The following is a 24171-nucleotide window of genomic DNA, read 5'->3' on the forward strand; positions in this document are numbered from 1 at the left end:
ATTTAAATAACCTTCCATGCAAAGAGAGCATGACTTTGTTGTGAAGCAAAGTGAAGCATCTTAAAAATGTTACATAATGGGAAAAGAAAAACCTAACTAGAGTGCGGGCGCCTACTCATCACAGTGAGCGTCCTCTCAGTGTTTAGCTTCGGTCACAATGAGGAATAACTAAATAAAATGTGATAAAATGCCCCTATGCCAAAGCATACAAAATAATGAAAGCAGTGCACTACAAAGAGAGCATCAAATGCAAAGTTCACAGCATCAACTACAACTCCACCACACCACTCACATGGACCCACCACTCCATTATTCAATTCCAAATCAACACCTCAAGTCAACAGCCCTCCCAGGTTCAGAATACATCTGGGACACACTTCCATCCAACTTAGTGTGTTTGCGCTATGAAATTCTACATAGGTGTGGCAGACCAACATGGCCACCATAATAGACGTGAACCCGAGAGGAATACGAACCGCCCACTACACTTTTTCTGATGACTGAGTCACATGACTACTGGGGCGGGGAAAGTCTCTTATATATCTTTGAGCCCATATTTGAATTTTAGAAGATAAAACACTTGCTACACACTTTCAACTTTCCTAGTGTGTTCACGCTATAAAAGTCTATATAGGTGTGGGGAAACCAACATGGCCGCCAGAATATACGTGACCCCGGAGCAATTAGAATTTCCCATCTCACTTCTACTGATGACGGAGTCACGTGACTGTTAGGGCGGGAGAGGTCTCTGTATTCAAATAACACTATGGCTCTCGTACGCAGTACTCGTTGCTGGAGGGACGTGCGTTTTCACTGCAGGCAAGGCTTACACTGAGGTGAGTGAAAAGCGATCAGGTTGCAGAACATGTCTGCGATCATCGTAATAAGTGTTACCGCTGTGTAATTTGAAATTGGTAACTCATAATTGGCTACGTGTTCTGATTGCATTTTAGGTCTCAACTTGGACCACAGATAGTGGAAATGTAGAAGGCTGTGTAGTGGATATCTTCTTGAGCCTGCCCAAATATAAGTGTTGTCATAATTTCTCCAATACCTTAGTGGGCATGTGTGAAGCTTAGATATAACTTTGGTAGGCTGGTGTTCTTATCTGTTGTGGTTTATTGATGTAGGTGACAGCACCAACTGGAATATTGTAACGCTGAGAAAAGTGTTTGATCACACCAACCTACACTTGAGAGTTGGTGTACAGAGTTTTTATCACGGATCGCAAAATTGGAATATACTTGTTCCTTCTGTAAAAGCTACATTTTACCTACTGGTTTGTGTGTTAGGGTCTATAGGTTTACACTGATGAGGGCTTTGTAAATTAATGGAATGATATTTGATACCAGTATTTTATAATCTCTTAGGCAACTGACCTGACCAATTAAGTACCAGATTGCCAACAGACTATCGGGTGCTATTTACAAAACATCAGGACCATGATATATTATTTGGGTAAGTGTATTGTGCTTATTTGGTTTTAGTGAACACCTACCCCTAAAAAGGAATCCTACGAATGGTATGGGAGACTCAGGATCACACCAAGCTGGACGGATAGTAAGTAGGTGTGGTATATAGGTATACTTAGGCAAGACTAACTAGTAACATATTAAAACACTATGGGCCATATGTATCAAGGTACCCATTTGCGATTTTTTGCGAATCGCAGATTCAGAATTGCAAATCAGTATGTACGTAACAAATTGCAAATAAATAGCAATTCGATAAAAATCGCTATTTATGTGCGAGATTCCCAAATGCGATTCCTTAACCTTAAGAAATTGCAATTTTGCGATTTAACGGGAAAAATCGCAAATTTGCGAATTTCGCAAATTAGCCAATTGGAAACTCAGGTGCAGCTTGCCGACATCACTACGAGGAAGTGACTGACTACCCATGCTGCACCTGAGTTGCTGAGTCAAAGTCAGAGTGAAGGAGTGTTGGAGAGGGAACTGTGCTTCTGAATCAACATGGCTGAAACTGGAGACATGCCCAGGCAGGAAACACGTAAAAAACACAGTTGATAGACAGAATGCAGAACAATGTCTTACATTCACCCCAGTAAAAAGACCCGGGCCTAAATATATCGTTTTTTTGCACTCCACACCACCCTAGGTCAGACAATGGCTATATGCAAATCAGCCTTGACCCTGTGCCTCATGGGAATAGTCCAGCCCGAACTACCAAGCCATGTCTTTCCTAGACCGGAATCAAGCATCCAAGGACCGGTTTCTGGCTATCAGCCTTCTTCAGCCTGGATAGCTTGACTCCAGTGATGTGGAGAGCCTGGGACTCACGTCTGAGCATACCCAGCCCACTCGGGGTGAAAATTGCAAAAAACACAGTTGATGGACAGAATGCAGAACAATGTCTTACATTCACCCCAGTACAAAGATCTGGGCCTAAATCCATTGTTTGTTTGCACTCCACACCACCCTAGGTCAGACAATGGCTATATGCAAATCAGCCTTGACCCTGTGCCTCATGGGAACAGTCCAGGCCGAACTAGCAAGCCATGTCTTTCCTAGACCGGAATCAAGCATCCAAGGACCGGTTTCTTGCTATCAGCCTTCTTCAGCCTGGATAGCTTGACTCCAGTGATGTGGAGAGCCTGGGACTCACATCTGAGCATACCCAGCCCACTCGGGTGAAAATTGCAAAAAACACAGTTGATGGACAGAATGCAGAACAATGTCTTACATTTACCCCAGTACAAAGATCTGGGCCTAAATCCATCATTTTTTTGCACTCCAAACCACCCTAGGCCAGACAATGGCTATATGCAAATCAGCCTTGAGGCTGTGCCTCATGGGAACAGTCCAGCCCGAACTACCAAGCCATGTCTTTCCTAGACCGGAATCAAGCATCCAAGGACCGGTTTCTGGCTATCAGCTTTCTTAAGCCTGAATAGCTTGACTCCAGTGATGTGGAGAGCCTGGGACTCACGTCTGAGCATATCCAGCCCACTCGGGGTGAAAATTGCAAAAAACACAGTTGATGGACAGAATGCAGAACAATGTCTTACATTCACCCCAGTACAAAGATCTGGGCCTAAATCCATCATTTCTTTGCACTCCACACCACCTTAGGTCAGACAATGGCTATATGCAAATCAGCCTTGACCCTGTGCCTCATGGGAACAGTCCAGCCCGAACTACCAAGCCATGTCTTTCCTAGACCAGAATAAAGCATCCAAGGACTGGTTTCTAGCTATCAGCCTTCTTCAGCCTGGATAGCTTGACTCCAGTGATGTGGAGAGCCTGGGACTCATTCAAGCAAGCCGGCCTGTGGTTTGTGTTGTTATGTGGTTTATCTCAAATAAGTATATGTGTTTATGTATATATATCGGTATTGTCTACTAATACAATTTGTATAAAAGAATATATGTAAACAATTGTGAAAAACATTTATATGTTGTCCTGTGTAAATGTATATATGTATATAGTATATTTATTGGTTCATGTCTTAACATTCCAGCCTTGAAAAAGTCTTTGAAAAAGAAGAAACACGTGTCGGCAAGTAATGCGCTGGGAGTTTTTTACGAAAATACTAATTTTGAAATAAAGGCTACTGAAAAGCAAGATAACTGATTGTTATGGATTCCCAATTTTTGACTGTTAGTGTTGAAATTGTCTCTAAGTGGAGTTAATGGGGATACTCATACCCATAGATGAGATATACATGCAAATGACTGAATAATGACAAATGGTGTGCTGTAAAAGCCCTAGTTTTCTTCTTGTATTGGATGCACATCTAGGTGTGCTCATAACACGGTTAGGTATTAGGTGTTTAGGGCGTATCAAGCACCCGTTTTGAATACTCTAAGCAGGATACAATATTTTCACCCCTCTTTTACATTGATAAAATTTGACTGTCTAACGAATGTGCAGACATTTCCCTGTTAGGGAACACTACTACCTATTTGTTTCTGGTTTGGACCTGTAAGGTAATCAGAGCTTACTGGCAGGAGAATCATGACTTGATCCAAAGAATGACTGGGATGCAATTGACACCCTCAATATTGCTAGCATTGATGGGCTACATGGATATGTTACACAAGGGCACATGTTAGATTTGTGGCGCTTGCAATGCTTCTGGTGAAGCAGGAAATAGTTCTCTGCTGGGGTAGTAGACAAAGTCCTACAGTTAAACTATGGCTCAAGAGCGTGTCCTACTGCACTAGTGAGCTATACGCAGGTTTGCAGCTACCCATATCCCGCCCTAAGGACATTTGGCAACCATTAGAGACTATCTCCGACAGCACGCAGAGCGGGACATGAAATCCAGCACAGAGGGACAGGATTAGCGTCAGGAAAGTTAGCAAACTGGAGAGATATTTGAGAGTATGCGGCAAAATGGCTGTTGATGACAGGCAGAATGGGCATGTCATTTGTAATCTCCATACATAGTTCAGTAGGGTATAGGCAACACTGTATCTACAACTGGATAATACTACAACTGTGGATGTGAAAATCACTATAGTACTGTACATGACATGCTTTTCTTTTCTCTCTTTTTTGATTTGAGAAATATCAGACTATCACATTTATGTTCTTTTTGTTTCTATGTATGTTGTTAAATAAAAAAATTTAAAAACATTTAGTCTTCTTTCCTGTCAAAAAGGTTTATTTTAACAGTTTTATAACTGTAAGAGGCAGGCTACATAGGTGGACCTAAATCCATGCTTTCTTTGCCACTATAGAGTATTTTCATTACCATCCTTACCATACATTTAAATATATCAGTTGAGGATTACCAAATTTGTCCATGTAAACAGATACTAATTATTTCAATCAACCCTGATGTTTTGAAATGTAATTTTAAAAGAATCCTGCCTAAGAATGTATCAAGTCAAAATTGCACAGCTATGGCTGTATTAGACATAGGGTGGTTTGCCCCACACTGTGCTGTAATGCACCTTTAATTTGGTGTCCAGGGCACAGGCCCGAAAAATGTGCCTTGTTACGTTGAATGTGCTGCTCAGAGTACAATTGAGAAATTACCATCTGCAATCTGAACAGCACCTTTGCGAAATGCTTTCACTTGTAGTGGAGACTGCCTCAGTTTAAAGAGGGGGCGAGATCCTCTTGCCGGGGGTGCAGTGCATTACTGGAGATCTCAGCACAGAAAAGTTAGGAAAGGAATAAGCAAAGATCTCCAGGCGTGGCTTCGTTTATAGCATGTTGCAGTATCTGAAGTTATACTACTGCAGTACTCATCCACAGACACCAAAATGCCATGTTAGACGGGCATCCTTGGCATGATTGCCCCAGTCTGTTTGCCCCAACCTCTGGGATTTTTGGCTGGGTTTCTGGACTTCGTCTTTGCTGGTTTGTGTACTCTGAGCACTTTAACCCAGCTGATCAGTGCTAAAATGCAAGTGCTCCTTGTGTAAATTGTGATTATGATTGGTTATCCATGATTGGCATATTTGATTTGCGGGTAAGTCCCTAGTAACGTGAACTGTGTTTGCCCAGGGCCTGTTAATCAAATGCTACAAGCGGGCCTACAGCACTAGTTGAGCCACCCACATGACTAGCCCTGTAAACATGTCTGAGGCCTACCATTGCTGTGTCTGCAAAAGCAGTTATAGATCTGGCAAGTACATCCACTTGCCAGTCCCAAAGCTTCCCTTTTACTACATTTAAGGTGCCCATAAGGTAGGCCCTAGGTTGCCCCATGGACAGGGTGCAGCGTATGTGAAGGGTAAGACATATACTTGTGTGATGTACATGTCCTGATAGTGCAATATTGCCAATTTCATTTTTCACTTTGGCAAGGACTAGCTCTCCCATAGGTTATCTTTGGAGCTGTGTTGTAATATTTTACAAGTATAACTTTCATTTGGAAAGAGCTAGAGATTGGAGTTTGGGGTCTCTGACCTCAGAATTTAAAAACACATCTTTTAGTGAAGGTGGTTTTAAATTGTGTGTTTGAAAATTTCACTTTTAGAAAGTAGGCATGTTCTTGCTTTACTATCCAGAGCCTCTGCCTGCCGGTGGAATCAACATCTGGTTTAGAATGACAGGTCAGCTGCTTTGTGTATTCACTGTAGAGCAGAGGTGTGCCCTGCATATCCTGATTGCCCAAAATCAGGCTAATGGGCCTTCCTAAGCTAGAGTGGTGGAAGGAGTTGTCACTAATACCTGAATAGGGCGGTGCGTGGCCTCTCACAATGCTGTCTCCAGCCCCCTGTAGTGTGTCTGGAGCCCAGATAGGACAAGGAAGGATCTGAGTACTACAAAGACTATCCTTTGAAGTATGCCAAACTCAAAGGCCAAAAGGAGAATACGTATTGGACCTATAACCCCTGACTTCTAGAACACTTGGATCAAGAGGAGACTCTGCCAAGAGGAAGAGCTGGAGAACTGCCAGGAGGAGTACTGCCCCTGTGCAGTGTTTGTTTTGCTGGGTTGGCCTGCAGTTGCTGCTTCTGTCTTGGAGAGACTAAGGACTGGACTTTTGCTTTTGCTTTTGCTTGTGCGAGATTGCCTTCTGTTTGAAGTATCAGGGTCATCAAAGACTTCACCTGCAGCCCCAGAACTTCTCTGCTGGGTGTTCTAACCTGCCAGGTGGTGCCAATTCCAGTTCTCGGCCCTTGGAGTTGATATTGCTACTTCAAGAACTGAAAATCCGTGCACCAGCCCTTCAGCATCATTTTTCCCACCGCAAGCTTGCCATGCAATTAAAAAGCCATTGCCTAGCCGCAGAGTGAGAAAAAATCGACACAGTGCCTGTCCACAACTGAATGAACCACAGCAACCCGAGTCCACAGCACCTTGTCTCTGACTTCCAAGACCTCCTCTCTGACTCCAACACATGCCTTCCTGTGCAGCTGAAGAAATCGATGCATCGCTGGCTCCCAGCTGAATGAACCAACTAGGTGCCAGTTTCACCACATCGACTCAAGCACATCCAGATTTGACATGCATTGCACCTGTGTACCAAGTCAACATCGATGTTAGGCTTCAGTAAACAACCAAGATCGTGTGTCTTGAGAATTGACACATCACCCTTCCTGACAGAATGAAACCGACATATCACCTCCCCTGCGTAGCAGTAAGGAACTGATGCATCACTTTCCTGCGTAGCAGTAAGGAACTGATGCACCACCTCCCCTGGAGCAATGAAGCAAAGCATCACCTATGTTTTACAGAATGTTTCTTCAAATTTTTACTATTCCAGACTTCAGAAATCTTTCAAGTGTTTCTATTTTCAGGCATCAATATGATCACAGGTCTACCTTTGAGTGTGTGATAGGGGGGAGGCTAAGGGACTGTGAAAGTAACAAAACAAATCTGCTGGCGCCAAAGGCTGGACCAAGTGAAAGACAGAACTAAGGTTTTTTAAATGTATAGTGGATGGTTAATAAGAAATTAATTTATTGTGTTTTGATACCTCTCATGCAGGTCCCACGGAAATGCATATACTTGGCCTTAAAATTTGAATGATTGTTTCTTCTGATCTCATTTCAAGTGTCTAGTAGCATAGGCATCAGAAGAGTGCTTGCAGAGACACTTTAGCCATAAACCTCACCGTAAGTGGGAGGCACATGGCAGATTATGAATGTCTTATCCTTGGTTCTGAAATGCTGCAGGGGATTTCAAACACCTAGATATGCTGCCCGGAGACAGAAAATGTCTGCACTTAAGACAAAAAAATGAAAAGGACTATCACCACTTTTGTACATGCTGTGGTTGAAATTGTCTTACAGACATGAAAAGATCTTATGGTACAATGAAGTTGTAGGATTGGTACATTAGCCATACTCTGTGTATCCCAGCTGTGACCTATACACATTAGTCCCTTAAGGCTTCCACCCATTTGTCCACAGGAAAGATAAAAAAAGGGAAGAACGGCAGGGCAAAAGTGAGAAGAGCTCATTGATGTCACCAAAGGCCCGTCTAGTAACAGAATTAGATGCCTGTGACCATGGATACAAAAAATTAGAGCTTATTCAAAAACATAGCGGAGATAACAATGAAACAACAAATAATAAGACATTGTAATGCATTCTGTCCATCAATTTTTCTTTTTGCATTTGTCTCCCCGAGTGGGACGGGTATGCCCAGACGTAGGTCCCGAGGTCTCCATGCACTAGAGTCAAGCTATCCTGGCTGAAGTGGGGTGAAATTCCGAATCTGGTCCTAGGATGCTTGTTTCCAGTCCAGGGAGGACCTGGCCTGGCAGTTCGGGCTGAACTGTTCCCATTGGGCACAGGATCAAGGCTGATTTGCACATGGCTGTGTTCCAACTGGGATGGTATGGGGAGCAAAAAACTGCTTCTTTGAGAATGCACTCAAACAACACCTGGCTTGAATAGAAATGTTTGTGGTTCAAGAAAGTATTGAAAATAACATCTGATGTATATAGGAGGAAAGGAATGTCATTGACACATAAAACTGGGAACATCAGTATTTAACTCAATGCATTAGAAGTGCCTTTGATATGCAGCAGGTTGTTGTTTGTTGGCTTTTTAAATATAAGGTTCTCCCTTTCCTATAGGAAATACATTTTTTTAAACTTCAATTGTATTGATGTGATATTTGTGTTGTTTTTTACATATTTTATGGTATCTGTTTAATAAAAAATAGAAAATACAGGATACTTTGGTGCTGGTGAGTGTCTTATGACTGAATAAGAGTTGGTTTTGCTGTATGCTTTATAAGGAGCCCAAAGGATCTTTTTGCTTGACATAAGTGTCTACTGTTGGTGTCCTGTCCCTTTGGCTAAGTAGGACCCCGTTGCCTATTTTTGTAATCTGGGGTGAATGTATGAAATTGTTATGCATTTTGTCCATCAATTGTTCTTTTTACATTACATCAACTGGAGTAGCAGAAGGAGGAGCTAAGGTTCTGCTAAAAGTAGAAGAATTCTATTATAAAGTACAATGACACGTTGATTTAAAGTAAAGGGTACTTTATTCTCTTATACTGTTACATCCTCAAAGCCACATCAGCTGTTCAGTCGTCGGCCGTCACACAGCCTTCAACTGAACATTCTGTCAACAGAATGTTGGTAAGTACCATATTAGAGGGAAGGGCAGGGGAAAGCAGGGAAGGGAAGAAGGGTTAAAAGGGAGGCAGATGGAAAATACTTAACACAGTAATAGATTGCCTATTATAAAATACAACACATTCCCTCACTTGATTCAAACCTCCAGAAGAAAAGAGAAAATACAAATATGGTGATAATCACAAAAGATGATCAGATCATGCCCAATCATCGACTCTCCAGCCCAAACATAAATCCTAGCAGCTTCGGACAACATTATAATTGTATTTGTGCTTGCTTAACTTTGTGCATGTTTGGACCTCAATATTTTTTTTCTCCCCTTAAAGTCAGGGTTGAAACCAATTTATTACCAGAGACTTATTTATTGAATTACAGGGATGGTGATCTCTGGCTAGCCTGTGAAGGATGTGACAATCTGCTGTCTTTTCAAATGAAGTGCAAGTCCTATGCTGATGACATTTATATTTATTTTAATGTTTCTTTTACTCACATTTATTTGATCAACCATTGTAAGGAAAGGACTGTATCTAAGGACACAAGTATTCCACATTTCTTCTGTTCAGTGGGTCAACAACCTAAAATAACCCTTTGGAATAAAAAAAATAAGTATTTGTAAAAACTTGCACTATCCATTCCACTCTTTAGATGGGTGGTTTCCATTTCCATCATGATAAATGAACCTATGTTTGTGCCTGAAAGTTGACATGTACCTTGGCCTCAGGAAGGCTGAATTAAAAAAATACTTTGGTGAAACTTGAGTCGTTAATAGTTCTTGAATCACTACAAAGGAGTGTGAAGCCAAAAACAAAGCATACAAAAAAACTTCTGCGCCTCATTTATGAGGCTGTGCGTCACTTTTACGCCGCTGGTGCGTCACTTTTTGTGACGCACCAGTGACGTAAAAAATGCGCCTTGTTTCACCATCTTTACAAAGTGATGCATCTAGGTAGATGCGTCACTTTGTAAACCCCTGCGCCACAATATACCTGCGCCAGGTATAATGTATGCAAGGGGGGCGTTTTGATGCCAGAAAGGGTCATGAAAGTGACGCAGTGAAATCTGTAAGATTTGACTGCACCATTTCTTGGCCGCTAATGCGTCAAAATCTTACGCCTGCTTCATGGCAGGCGTAAGACCGACGCAGGCACTAACAACATGGAACTTGCCCATGTGAAAGTACACATTCCAGCAATGCGTCACTTTTGCGCCTACAGGTGCGTCAGAAATACTGGCATATTGGTAACTCCTTGCGACATGATCCGTCATATTATAAATATGACGCATCAATCATGACGCAAGGAGTGCGCACTGAGAAGTGAAGCATCAGTGCTTTCACGTAGCGATGCGTCATTTCTCATAATCGAAGCCCACCTGAATCTACCAGAAAAGGTCACTCACCAGCTACAAGAATGCACTGATTCTAAATATCTCCACTGCAACCTAAAATCAGAATTCAGGCATTCTGGGGTAAATAAACCTAGCTGAAAACTTTATGGGAGACCTCTCCTTCAAAACTGAACAAATTCACCCCCCACCACTTAATGCTCTTTGACGTCTCAAAAATGTGTATCGCCGAGACCAGGGGCGTAACTCAAAGCCCTATCAGCCCAATGGCTCTTGCGCGCATGGCCGGGACGTCTTTCCACTGTATGAAATAAAATTCTCCTAACTGGAAAACAGAGAAACAGCGACCCTTGTACGGGTAAAAATAGGCTTCCTGGTGCACTGGCCACAAGTCCCAGCTCTATAAATATACCTAACATATTACGAGTAAGCATATATTACAATAAGCAATTTAAATGTTTGAGTCACGGAGACCTTGGTAACTTCCAAAAACCAGCCTCGCAATATATTACACCTTTTAATCAAAAACGAACACCTATTTCCGCAGTGTACCTTCAAATGACAAAAACGAAGTGCTTTGGCGGGCAATTCAATGTCCCACACTCTGGAACGCCAAGAACCCCAGCCAAAGAACAGAATCGAGGCATCTCTTTTCCCAACAATTCATAAAGACCGAACGCTTCAGAGAGTAACCCTCTGATTGGCCGCCTACACAAGGGCGGCAACAGTGCAAATCCAAGGAGGGAGGCTTCAATTCGCCTTTGGTTGGACTCCTTCCTCCATGCCTTTCCTTGGACTCTGTTCTCTTCATTGTAGCACTAAAGAAATTAAATAGTAGACTAGTTTTCAAAGGTAATTTGAGCAACACATTCTTAATGTACTGCACAGAGTTCACATTTTCACATATCTGGATGTTGAACAAACAAATTGCCAACAGGACAAGGTACATTCGAAATGGTAAATGTCAATAGCTTGTCCTCTAAACAGTAATGAGATCTATCAATGCGTTGCCTGGTGTTTCACCCTGAATCTGTTTAATACATTTTAGTATTAGCCAACATGATTAATTTTAAGGCAGGCCTCTTTGTATGTGATGATTATCGGTTCAGCAGATGTTCTTGTGCCAAGCCTTAATCCCCCATAACAATGTAAACACAGTTACATAAAGCAATTTGTCTATTGATGTGATGTGACCGGAAGAAAGCATAAAAATAGGTTACAAGAGATGCAAAGAGCATGTTGGATCAAACACTTTAAACACACAATGTACTTTAAAGTATTTTATATTAAAATGACACACCAAAATGTGCCTCTCCCTCTTACTTCTAGGTCTGGCACTTGTGTTTGTGAGTGAAGAGGTAGTTTTATTATTATTATTATTTTTTTTTAAATAAAAATAACAAGAAAACAAATCTTAAATCAAATAACATGTTTTTTTTCTGGTGTACCTTCGAACATAGCAATCCAAATTAAGGCAAGTGATTGTGTCTATGAAGCATCCTCGGTCTCTACAAAGAATGCATTTCTTCCAATAACGAGATTTTTAGAACATCTGAAATGTATTCAAAAGCTCTCTGTTCTTTGTAGGAGATCCAGGAACACCATTTTGCGGAGTAACGACCTGATTTTGAGTTGAAGCATTAATTAATGCCCTGCTAAATAACAATACCACGTGGTACGGTATTTATCTGGTGCGATTAATAACACCTATTTTGAGTACATGCAGAATGTTGTGTTTGACCACCAAAATCTGCATGATACTTTAAATATTGCATGTTTTCCCAGGTTGAATTTCGGCAGGTTTGACCTGTTGAAATTGAACAAATGTTGGGTTATTGAAGGCATCTGATAATTAAAGCCTTAAATAAAACCAATTTCCTAATACAATCCCGTGCGGTAACGCACAGCACTTAATTTACGGAGCCACTTACAATTTGGGCCTAATGGACTGATTATGAGTATATGTGTTAGTTATCACACCTGATAAATACCGATGCCACGGGTACCTTATTTATCGGGTATGATAAATAGCACCAATTTCAAGGTTCTGGAGAATCACAGGCAGATATTGGCGTCTAACACACTGAAATCCGCACTGTGGGGCATATTATCAAGGGGGTTTATCTCCGCTTTTTTGGCTTTAATAGCCCAGAAAGTGGAGATAAAATTATCTCCCTATTACCTAGCTGTTGCAAACACCAGTTAGCGACAGCTAGTAGGAGATAGCGACCATCTTGGGCACCGCTTTGCATGTCAGTGAAATGTATCCCTAATGACATGCAAAGTGGGCGTGCCAAGATGTTAGCGACTGGAAACAGTTGCTAACATCGCTATCTCCTATTACCAACTTTTGGAGATATTCGCAAATATCTCCAAAAGCTAACACCTGCCCCTGAGCAGTTCTTAGCCATGTTATCCAATGGTAGGTGGATAACATGGCTAAGAGCATTAGCTCGGTAATGCCTGAATATCGCTGACTTTTCAGCGATATTCATGTATTATTTCCGATTTTTATCGCATTTGCGATAAACCTTGGTAATACCAAGGTTTATCTGTGATAAAAATCGCCGCAGTTCGGCGATACTTTTTTCTCGCTAACCAAGCAATAGCGATAATTATCGCTATTGCTTGGTAATATGCCCCTGTATTCTTTTTACCTGTTACATTTCGTAGGTTGGACCTGTCGAACTTTAACCAGGTTTTTAACACATTCGATAATTATCAGATGCGTTGACCCCTCCTCAAACAGAGGTTTATGCAGGGCTCGGAAAACAACGCCCCACTCGTAATCAGGCCCCTAGTGACAGATTTATGTAACTATCATTACACAACTCACATGTACAGCTTTCCTTTGTTGGCTCCACAGACTCTGTTTTTACAACTGTCCTGGACAGGTTCAGCACTCATTGCACATAAACCCTTTACTGTATATTGCCCCAGTAATTACATTATCAAGTGTTCACTTTTATGCACATTCAAATAAAGTTTGACAAATTGGAATCTGGAGATTAAGCTGAAAGTCTCCGTTTCACAAACCTTTTTTTAGAGGGTTTTAAAAAAAAATAAAGTACACTTACATAGATGAGAAGTGGCGAATTATCCACTGTTGCAAATTTATGGTTAATTGCCGATAGCAGGAACTGCTAGGGGGACGGTTCTGAAAATTAATTTATCATCCACAAATTCACATGTGAAAACACAAGGTAAACTATTCCTTTTAAAATGACTGCACTTGTCGCACCTTTCCCAATGTGGAAAACTTTAGGCAACGCCACCATTCGGCTAGTGGACATGAGGTCGTTAATTGTTAAGCATGCAGATACACATTACCATATTATCTACCCATCAGCAGTTTCCACCAGGTAAATATTTCCCACTAGGAGCACCAGTAAATATATACCAGTCATATATTTATAGGAGTACTTCTGAAATTCTTTGTAAAGTCGATTTCCAACATTTCTCTGTCCAGTTTTGCAAATTGAACAACTGAACAACTGTAGTGTAAGCAATTTCTTGTATGGTGTAGCCCAATTAAATCCAAGGAATGGTGCTTGTTCGTTGTAAAGTAGGGAAGAAGCAAGGTGATAAGTAGTCACAAAATTGTCCTTTTCCGCTTAGTAGAAGAGAGGGAGCATGAAATGAAAAGTTCTATAGAAAGAGAAAGGGAGAAGAGGCTGAAACAAAAAGTCTCAATTTTGTAGACCCAAGTAATGTTGTATCTTGTCTTGCTGCAATACATTCTTCCCTAGTGCTCTGTTCCTTGCTGCTTAGCCAGGGTTAGTGAGATGTCATGGAATGCTGGTGTGTGCCTGGTTGAGTGAGTGTCAGTTGGTGAGAGTGGGCTGAGCAGCGGGGAGGATGCTCCTGGTGGGGCATACTTTCCATCTTACCAGTTACTTGGAACCTAGTGTAACTGTGAAGACATACTGCTGCCCCCTGGAAGGTAACCCCCTTTAGGCAGACCCAAAAGCCCATCCTGCTGCCCATCCAAATTCTCCCTCTCCACCATTGGCTCCTCGGTATGCTCACTGGTATTCCTTGATTCCAACCAGCCCTCAGTGCCTTTTGGTATTCCTCCTTTCTGGTGAGGCCTCTTACTAAGTCTTAAAAACCTTTCTCATAACCTACTCTACTGGCTATTGATTAGCTACATGCAAGCTTGTTACTTCCATTACAACAAGTAAATCAGCATCCTGGGAGTTATGGCCAAGCATAAAAGCACAAGTTCTAATGTCACGAATTCCCAAAACATTTCAGGAGAGAATAATATGAAAATGAAATGTTCTTGAAAAAAGATAAGAGGAGAAAAGGCTGAAACATAGGGTGTAATGTTGTGGAAATTTGTAAATCAGCATGTAAAGAGTTATGAGCTCACATAGGTGTAGAATTTTTAATGTCAGTAATTCAGAAAACATTTCAAGATTACACCTGGTAACCTGACCTAGCATCAGTTTTCAAGGAGAATTGCTTTGTGAATCTCTTTTTTGCTTGTGGGAAATATATATACACATCTTCCCACAAGAAAAAGTCAAGCATTGTCAATATCAGTTGTTTCGGTTTTTATATGCTGAAAATATGTTTGTGAGGTTGAGTAGCCAAAGGGTAGCAGTAAACAATGCTACATTCTTCCATAGAGTGAAATAGGGAAGCTTGCACTACTGCTACTCAACCTTCATTTACGCTATATATCGGTGAAGTTTTGAGGATGCCACTCTCGGGTGGGTAACGTCAAATGGGTAGAGGGAAGCACAAGTTTAAGAATGAAGAGAGCAGTACAAGGACCAGAGGACAGCAGCAGAAGGTTCCTGAAAGGAGGAGCATCAGTCTGGTGGCAAAGGCAAGAGAGAAGCACAGGGACCTAACAGAGCAAAGATCAATGCAGGGTCTCTAAAGGGCAGAGAGCAGCCCAGATTCCACATGGGCAGGGACCAGGGCAAGTGTAAGAATGCACTTTTCATCAGAGAGTCAGCAGCAGGTTGAACTTCAGCATCGGTCAGTGAGGGGGAGTCCATTACAAGGACCATGGCAGAGAGCTGTGATATGTTATGTACAACTTTTGATGCAAATATCGACTTTTTTTAGAATCTCTAAACCTTGTGGAAACATAGAGGCTAGGCCAAAATACCATCCCAAGCCAGGGAGTCTGGTGGGCTGTAATCACAAACCCCCTACGTACTACTGGTGCATACAGAGTAGAAATCAGTCCTGTGAGACTACAGAATTATTTGCTGTATTAGTGAGCTCTGAAGCTCCTTTCACAAAAGATGGACAAGAAATCCACACTACATATTTCACAAAGGCTTTATTAAAAATGTATGCCCTAATATAGTGCACAATATATGAATAGATATGCTCAAATAAAATAAACACAACAGTGGCAATGAATACATTTATAAACAAACTACTTAAAAACAATCTACAACATTGTGACAGCATTGGATATTTTATTGCATTAAATAATGAAATCAGTCTTTGGTAAGCAACTCTTCAGTTTTAGACCCTAGCTAAATGTGCTTATCCACAAATTGTCCTTCTAATTTTCTTAGCTGGCCTTCAGCCACATACCTTAGCTAAACAACAGATTTGTGGTCAATGAACTTCTGTATTTTAAGAAGGTCACTCTGTCTCAGTTATGGCGTTCCAAGCTTGTGTGGCTCAGAGTAGGACAAGGTCTTTGCTGAGGATATTTGCTGCACTGCTCACACGAAGCACCAAGAAGATGTGTTGTTTGAACATGAAATACCTTGAAAAAACAAGAGACAAGAGGCGTTTGACAAAACAGGCATAGTTTGTTTAATTAAACAAAGCGGCTGGGAGAACGGTTTCAGCACAGCATCTGAGGAATGTCTCTATTAACAATCAGCCTCTTTCTGTACAGTTCATCTTGATAAATAAAGTATTTCCAAAGGTCCATGTATGGAGAGGAATGTATGCTGTTGCCTTTGCAGTCATACATTAATTGTCCAATGGAAAGTACAGGTGGGCCTCAACCTTGCATGGACACTCTGTGGCCACAGGGTAATGTGTCCAGATGTCCGGCATGTGGAGCAAGTGATCACTCCATGTGCTGTATATGTTTCAAACTCATATGGCATTTGACTTTATGGTGTTTTGGGAGTGCGCATACCCCTCCGGTCATATGTGTTTTATTGGTCCCAATCTCTCCGGACCATTGTAATGTTGGTTCATCTATCTGTGGGATAGATTATGGGTTTTCTGTTCATGAGTTTATCTGTTGGCTGCGTGCAACCCCACCTGTCAATCAGTGATCTCGGGCCTAGGTCTCAGAGCCTGTCTGACTATATATTGTGAGTCGGGGTTGATGTGGAGCTCACAACTGGCAAATTTGGTAATACAGATGAGATTTCATTCTCATACATGAATGTATAATTTTTCATACTACAATCGATTTTTTCCATATTAACACATGGCTCTCTGCATGTCTATACCAGGCTTAAATACACTTTCCTGATTATTATAAAAAGACCAGATGTGATGTAAAACACAAGGAATAGCATTTGAATTCTGTTGCATATTCACTAAAGTCGATCATACAAAAATCACTTTAACACATATGTAAATAAATGATGCACTATTAACTTAAAATACAGCAAATGTTTTATGGTGGACATGTGCAATCAGTACTAAATGAACCAAATGTTTATGAATGAAAACGGTGTGCTCAGATACATGATTATATGCAATGAAGTAAGGGGCACTTAAACATAAAATTCAAAACCCACTTCAACAGTGCAGGTTTTAGAATGAGAAGAAGGCAGTACAGAGTTCAGAGAGGGAGGGACACCACAGATAGCACACGGCTCAAAGTGGCTGGAGGCAGGTCAGAATGAAAAGGATAAGAATCCGCAATAGGTCCAACAGGAAGCAGCACATTGTCTACAGAGGACAGAGATCAATGCAGGGCCTAGGGGAGGGGTATTAAAAGATTCAGAGAGCGGTGGAATGCAGCACTGGATGCAAAGGGCATAAAGAACTGAGCATGCTCTAGGACCAGTAGCAAAAGGTCAAGAGGAGGCAATGGAGCACCACATGGTCCACTGGGTCAATTTGACAATTTTATTTGTATTGATGTTTAATTGAAATCCTTACAATATAAAATGTCACTAAAAAGACCATGCTTCTTTAAATAATTGAGAAGTTGTTTTTCTCAACTATTACACCTAGTTTTTAAGGTACAAAAGTGCATTGTGCACAACAGTTTGTGTCTAGCTTCTTACTTAGAGATCTTAGGTGATAGTCTAGGGTGCAGTGACTGGGCAAGCGTTTTTTTCACCAGGCAAAGTAATTTAGTTCTCTGGCACACCAGGGAAGTTGAGTGTCCACTTAGCCAACAAATTACAGCTCGCCTGCAGGTGCACACGTGCAATTGCAAAAAAGAGTGATCTAAGTTGCCTCCTTATGTGATCTAAGAGAGCTGGGCATATGCATAAGATGTGGATTACCATCTCTTGTTTGTACACACATAGGTGGCAGCTTATGTTTGTAGACCAGATCTTGCAAAATGGAGTAAGGTCCCTTGTTTCAAATTGACAAAGTGAAACAACATGATCTGAGGTTTTAATACAAGTGAGCAAAGTGCTGTTATGAAGAAATAACTATCAAGGCGTGGCGTTTCATGGTGAACGTATTCTTGTCTTGCAGTTGTGACTTGGCTATGACCGAAGGGCTGCTTAGCCGGATGAAGGATGCTCTTTCTATTGCGATAGCTCAGGTTTCCTTTATACCTAGTGCATCTATTGAGAACAACAGGTTTGCTCCCCAACATTTGTTTAGATTTTTATTCATCTGAGACTCTATTTCCTGCTAACACACATTATTCAGGGAACATCTTTTAGAGGCCCTGATGGGTCTAGCATACCTCTACAAAAGCATCTATTCTTTGCAGCTCTTGATTCAATATTTCAATTTCCAACCGCACATGAACTTGAGAGGTCCACCTAGAAAAACTGAAGATGAATTTATAACCGTTTGTTTGTGACAAGTTTAGCAGGGCCACTTCATTTCCGTGGATAATTTCCAAGCCATATCCTGCAATAGGTAGAAGCTGTGCTGTCATAACTCAAAGCAAGTGCTGGCTTGATGGGCAGCTAAGCTTCTTTTGCATCTGATTAAATTCGAAAGTCAATGAATGTGCTTTTGCCTGTATCATGGCAAAATGTTGTTTGAAAGTCGACAGGTGTTCAATGAAGATTCCTAGATATTTGTAAGAAGTGACAATTTCTGTATGATTATTGCTAACAAACCAGTTGAGAGATTTTTTCTATGAATCAACTAGGTGGGCCACCTTTGTTCTCCTTAGGTTCAGCTCAAGACCTTGCTGCTTAATATATCCAACCAGTGCATGTATTGACCTTTGTAGCCCAACAGGTGTCTGACTTAAGATGACTGTGTCATCGGTGTATTGCAGGTAACCAATTGTATCTGATGCCAATTTCAGAGGAAGACCCTCAATTTGTGCCAGGTGTCAATCACGGTCAGCAAAGTAAAGATTGAACAGGCAGGGGGCTAAAACCCACCCTTGCTTCAGGCCATTCTTAGTTTGAGTCTTAGACATGACTCTACTGCCATTACCGATTTTCACCTGGACCCAAGTGTCACTGTACAGGGTGATGATTGAATCTAACAATTTTTTGGGAAGGCTCAAATCTGCCAGTTTTGGCAAGAGGCGGGCAAGGGAACTCTGTCAAAAAGCAGATTTGTGGTTGACAAAGCATGTAAATAGTTGGCTCCTTTATTGAATTGTCTTCTTTGCCAGGATGTAAGCGCCACCAGATTTGTTATTGTCCCCCTACTTAACCTGAATCTTGTTAGCATTTTTGGAATTAGGTGTTTCCCATTTGCCCACTCTTGGAGTTCTTGAAGTGTGCAGGAGGTATATAGCTTGACTTTGACGTATATTAAGGCTATTATGTTGTTTTCCCCTGATATTAACTAGGGATTCATTTCTCCCCTCACTCGCACTGTAATCGGTACCCACCGCTGTTTTGAGCGGGTCTGGTTCCTGGGCGGGGAAATCTTTTAGGCGCCATCTTAGAGTGGTGTGGAGTGATTAGGGGGCATCACCTGCGAGCGGTCTAGCGTGCCGGATGCATAAAGGGACGCCTACTTAATGCTCCCTGCTAAGCGCAGCGGGATCGGGCAGCGGGCGCGCCTTCGCTTAGCCTGAGTCGTGCCAGAGTCCTGCCCGTCTGCGCCCGTCCGCGCTAAGGACGTGTTGGGCAGGGCAGGACATCTATCTTTCGGCACATTGCTGGTTGCGATGATCAGCTTTTTCAGAGACGATTTATTGTCCGGTAGACAGCGAGTCCTTAGGTGTGATGTGGCGTGTGTGGTCCCTACCAGTGTGTTTGCGGTAGGTGGTCGCTTTGTACCCCCTCTCTTTCCCGTTCTATGAGTAAGGCATCAGTGCCTAGGAGTACAAGCCCACTGCGTGAGGTTTGCATTTGGAACCTGCATGTTAGGTCGCTGATGAAACATTACCAAGCAATACATGACCTTAGCAAGGATGAGTCACCCGATATTTTTTGTATTACTGAGACTTGGTTGCAGGAGGCTGACACGGCTATTCTCAACTTGGATTTCCCCTCTGAGTACTCGGTGTATACGCTCAATCGCTCCACTAGAGGTGGGGGTATAGCGCTTGCTGTCAGGTCCTGCTACCCCTGCGATTGGAGAGGTTTAAAAATTGCTGGCTGTGAAAGTGCTTCTTTTAAGATTTCAATCAGCCCCCACTTCTCTTTCTCTGGCATGCTGATCTATCGCCCTCCGGGTAGTGACGTGGCGTTCAGGGAGGCACTTCCAGGCGCTATTAGCACGCTGGCTGTAGGATGCGCTAATTTTTCATCCTGGGGGATTTGAATCTCCACTTTGACAATTTGACCATCCCTGCTGTCAGTAGTGCTTTGGCCGATTTGGAGGCCTTTCAACTGCCACAATTGGTCACTCATCCCACTCATGTGGGAGGACATCCCCTGGACCCTTTTTTTACGAATCTTGCAGAGGCCAGGGTTACAACTTCTACCCCCCTGGCCTGGACTGATCATTTCTTAGTGAAGATTCAGTGCCCATTGTATGAGCACCCCCCTAAACCTATGGCCAGAGTTGTCCCTAGACGACACTGGAATAAACTTAGATTAGAGGACTTCTACCGCAATTTGTCTGAGGACCCGCTGGGCCCGTTAGACAATGTGGAAACGGGCTATAACCTCTTCTGCCAGTGGGTCACCCGGGCTCTTGATTCCCTCATTCCGGTGACTCTGACCAAATGTGGCTCAAGGGGCCCTAGCCCTTGGTATGACGGATCCTTACGCGTACTAAAAAGTACGTGCAGATGCGCAGAAAGAGAATGGCGGAAATCATACAATACCAGTAAAAAAGCTTCGTATCTCGCCACTATTAAATCGTATCACCGCGCTGTCTGTAGAGCTCGTGCCGCGTTCTATTCTCTTGAATTCCGCAACAGCTCGAATCCCTCTAAATCCATTTTTAAGGCTCTTAAAGATCTGATGGCAAAAAAGGCCTCTACCAGTGAAACTTGTTCCATTACACATTGTGAGGCCCTGGCGACCTTCTATCTTGAGAAGGTCCAAGCCATCTATCGAGCCTTCCCTACTGCTACGCTGTATGCTGGACTCTCTCCTAGTCCCCAGAAGCACAGTGTTTTGCATACTCTCCCTTGCCTGTCGCCTGAAAGTTTTATTAAACTGGCTCAGCAAACCAAGTCTGGTTCCCCGGCTGATCCGCTAAGGCCGGCTTTGTTCAGGGACCCATCATCTTTCGGTCTTTTACCGGTGTGTTCTCTGATCAACCTTTCGCTTGCTTCAGGTATGGTCCCCACCAAGTGGAAGCAGGCGGTGGTCACGCCCATCCTGAAGAAGCCTTCTTTAGATCCTCTTAAACCCGAGAACTACCGTCCGATATCGCTTCTTCCGTGGCCTGCGAAAGTAGCGGAGGCCCATGTGAATATGGCCCTCTCAGACCATCTCTTGCAGGCCAATATTTTGGACCCTACGCAGAACGGTTTCCGTGCTGGCCACAGCATGGAGACAGCCCTTCTCTCCATGGTGGAACACCTGCGCACGGTGCTAGATTCGGGTCAAACGGCGGCCCTTGTTTTATTAGATCTTAGCGCCGCCTTTGAAACCGTCTTGCACAGGATTCTTCTTCAGCGCCTGGAGGAAGTTGGCATCATAGGGACTGCCCTCCAGTGGTTCCGCTCTTTTCTTGCCGATCAATCTTTCTGCGTGGCTATTCCGCCCCACCAGTCCAAATTCCATCCTCTGGGCCTTGGGGTCCCCCAGGGATCCTCGCTGAGCCCCACGTTGTTCAATCTATACGTGAGACCGTTGGCTGATGTCGTCAAGCAGTAGGGCATGACCATGGTCTCATATGCTGACGACACTCAGCTGGCGGTCACGCTCAGCGGGGACTCTCGCTTGGATGCCCCTAGGTACCAGAATGGACTTCGGGCGGTTGCCAGCTGGATGAATTCCAACTGTCTCCAGCTGAACGCAAAAAAACCAGAGATCATGATCATCGGCAAGCAGGCGGAACTCTGGGGCGACATGTGGTGGCCTCCTGAACTTGGGACCACCACGACTCCGGTAACGGAGATAAAAAATCTCGGGGTGTGGTTAGATCCTGCCCTTAACTTCGTCTGTCACACCAAGAGAACTGCTGCATGCTGTTTTGGCATTTTGCGAGGTCTAAGACCAGTCTTGAAATTTTTTGACGCCTCGACCAGGCAGCTTGTGGTGCAGGCGGCGGTGGTTTCTCGGCTTGACTACGCCAGCTCCCTCCTGGTAGGGGTTAACCAGGCTGAAATCATACGTCTGCAACATGTTCAGAACGCGGCAGCCAGAGCAGTGGTGGGTCTGCCCAGGTTCTGTTCCGTTGCTAACACCTTGCCTTCCCTTCATTGGCTGCCGGTTAAGCAGAGGATTCAATTTAAAGTGCTTTGCCTGTCGTACAAAATCCTCAAGGGCTCCTCTGCCCAGATTCTTACTAACCTTTTGTCTCCGTACGTTCCCGCCCGTTCTTTAAGATCTTTGGGCCAGGAACTTGCAGTGGTTCCTCGGTTTAAGCTTAGGCGAGCTGGAGGCCGCTCATTTCGAGTGCGGGCTGCGGTCCTGTGGAACTCCCTTCCTTTAAAGATCCGTGCGCTGGATGATCTTCTCTCTTTTCGTAGGGCCATTAAGACCTTTCTATTTCCTTAAGCCTGTTGGCTCTTTTTTTAGTCTGCTGCCTTCTTAGTTGTGTTGTGTTGTCTACCTTGTCAAGCGCCAGGACGCTTCTTTGCTGGAGCAGCTGTGCGCGATATAAGTCCCCATAACATAACATAACATAACATAACATAACATAACATAACATAACATAACATAACATTAGCGTATAATTTGAGGTTCTGCGATTTCAGATTTCGTCCCGTATCTAGCCGCCATTTTGTGTCTTGGATAGGGGTGGAGTCTGTAAATTGATCGGGTCTAGTTGCTGTGTTTACATTCCTGATAATGCCCCTACAGTATACCAAGCTATCTCTAAGCTAAATACCTTCTCCGAGTCTATACATCGAGACACGGGAGATTGGTCAGTGATGGGATGGTTTTGGGGACTACTGACCACATGGGGATGGAAGATATTAACTTTCCTGTGAATGATTTTGGCTATCATCTTCTCTTGTTGCCTTGTGTGCAGTGTGGACCTGTAATATGTGGCCTGTGTGCCACTATGTGTGTCCCGAAGCCTGCATCACGAAAAACTGAGAATATAAGAATGATGCTACAGCAACAGCTCGAGGACCTCATGGCCATTGATATCGATTCAGAGTGACTTGAATCCTTGGTTAGTTGCCTGAGTAATGACAAAAGGAGGGTCTGAGGTTCTGCGATTTCAGATTTCGTTCTTTATCTAGCCGCCATTTTGTGTCCTGTCGCCATTTTGTGTTGCCCTCACTCAGGCGGCACGGCGAACGCAATGTTTTTGCTTTTCCAGCTGCTACGTGTCCTTTCAGTTAAAAAGTAACTCCATTGACCTTGTTCATGAAACCCCTTGTCAGGGCCTGGTCGAGTTCGTTAATCCATGTCTGGCTCGATTGATCCCTGTCTCAGCCGACTATTTACCCTCTCCTATTCTTCTCTTATACTATCTTATCCAACTGGCCTTCGCTATTCTCTCCTTATATGCTCCTATTACACAACTACCCTTTGAGACACACCATCATGTCCTGCCACCTGCGAGAAGGGATTGTGAACACCATCACTGATTATTTTGTTGGAAGGGGTGACACACGGGGTCCGAGAAAGAGGCCTATACTAGGATACCTGATAACTTGTTTTCCAACATTTCCTATTGGTTCGTTTTGTGTGTGCGGGGAGTGGAATATCGTAAATGTGTTTAGTATAAGAGATTGTACGCCACAGATTGAAGTGGCAGTTTCCTTAGAACTTACCCTTTGCATGTACTTCTAGGATAACTGTGCTTATTGCAGCTAATAAATCTGGCTTCCATGCTCAACGGAGTGTCGAGTGTCCCTGTTGGTAACAAGGCAGGTGAGCCCGGGGATTAAGGCGTGCCCTGCGCTGCCCGTCCCATAAGACCCGGTTCTCCAACTGGTGCCCAACGTGAGGCGGTTTCAGTGGTAGCGGTTCAGCCCGAGGGTCGTGAGAAGCCCCGCTAGAAAATTCCAGAGGATTCGCGAGCCACACCAAGCGACCCCTGTATGTCGAAGTGGACCGAAGGTCTTTTACAGCACGGCTGCTCCTTCTCGACGGCTGCTGAAGACTGCTGCCC

Source organism: Lissotriton vulgaris, chromosome 3_1, assembly GCF_964263255.1.
Source record: "Lissotriton vulgaris chromosome 3_1, aLisVul1.2, whole genome shotgun sequence".
Lineage (NCBI taxonomy): Eukaryota > Metazoa > Chordata > Amphibia > Caudata > Salamandridae > Lissotriton > Lissotriton vulgaris.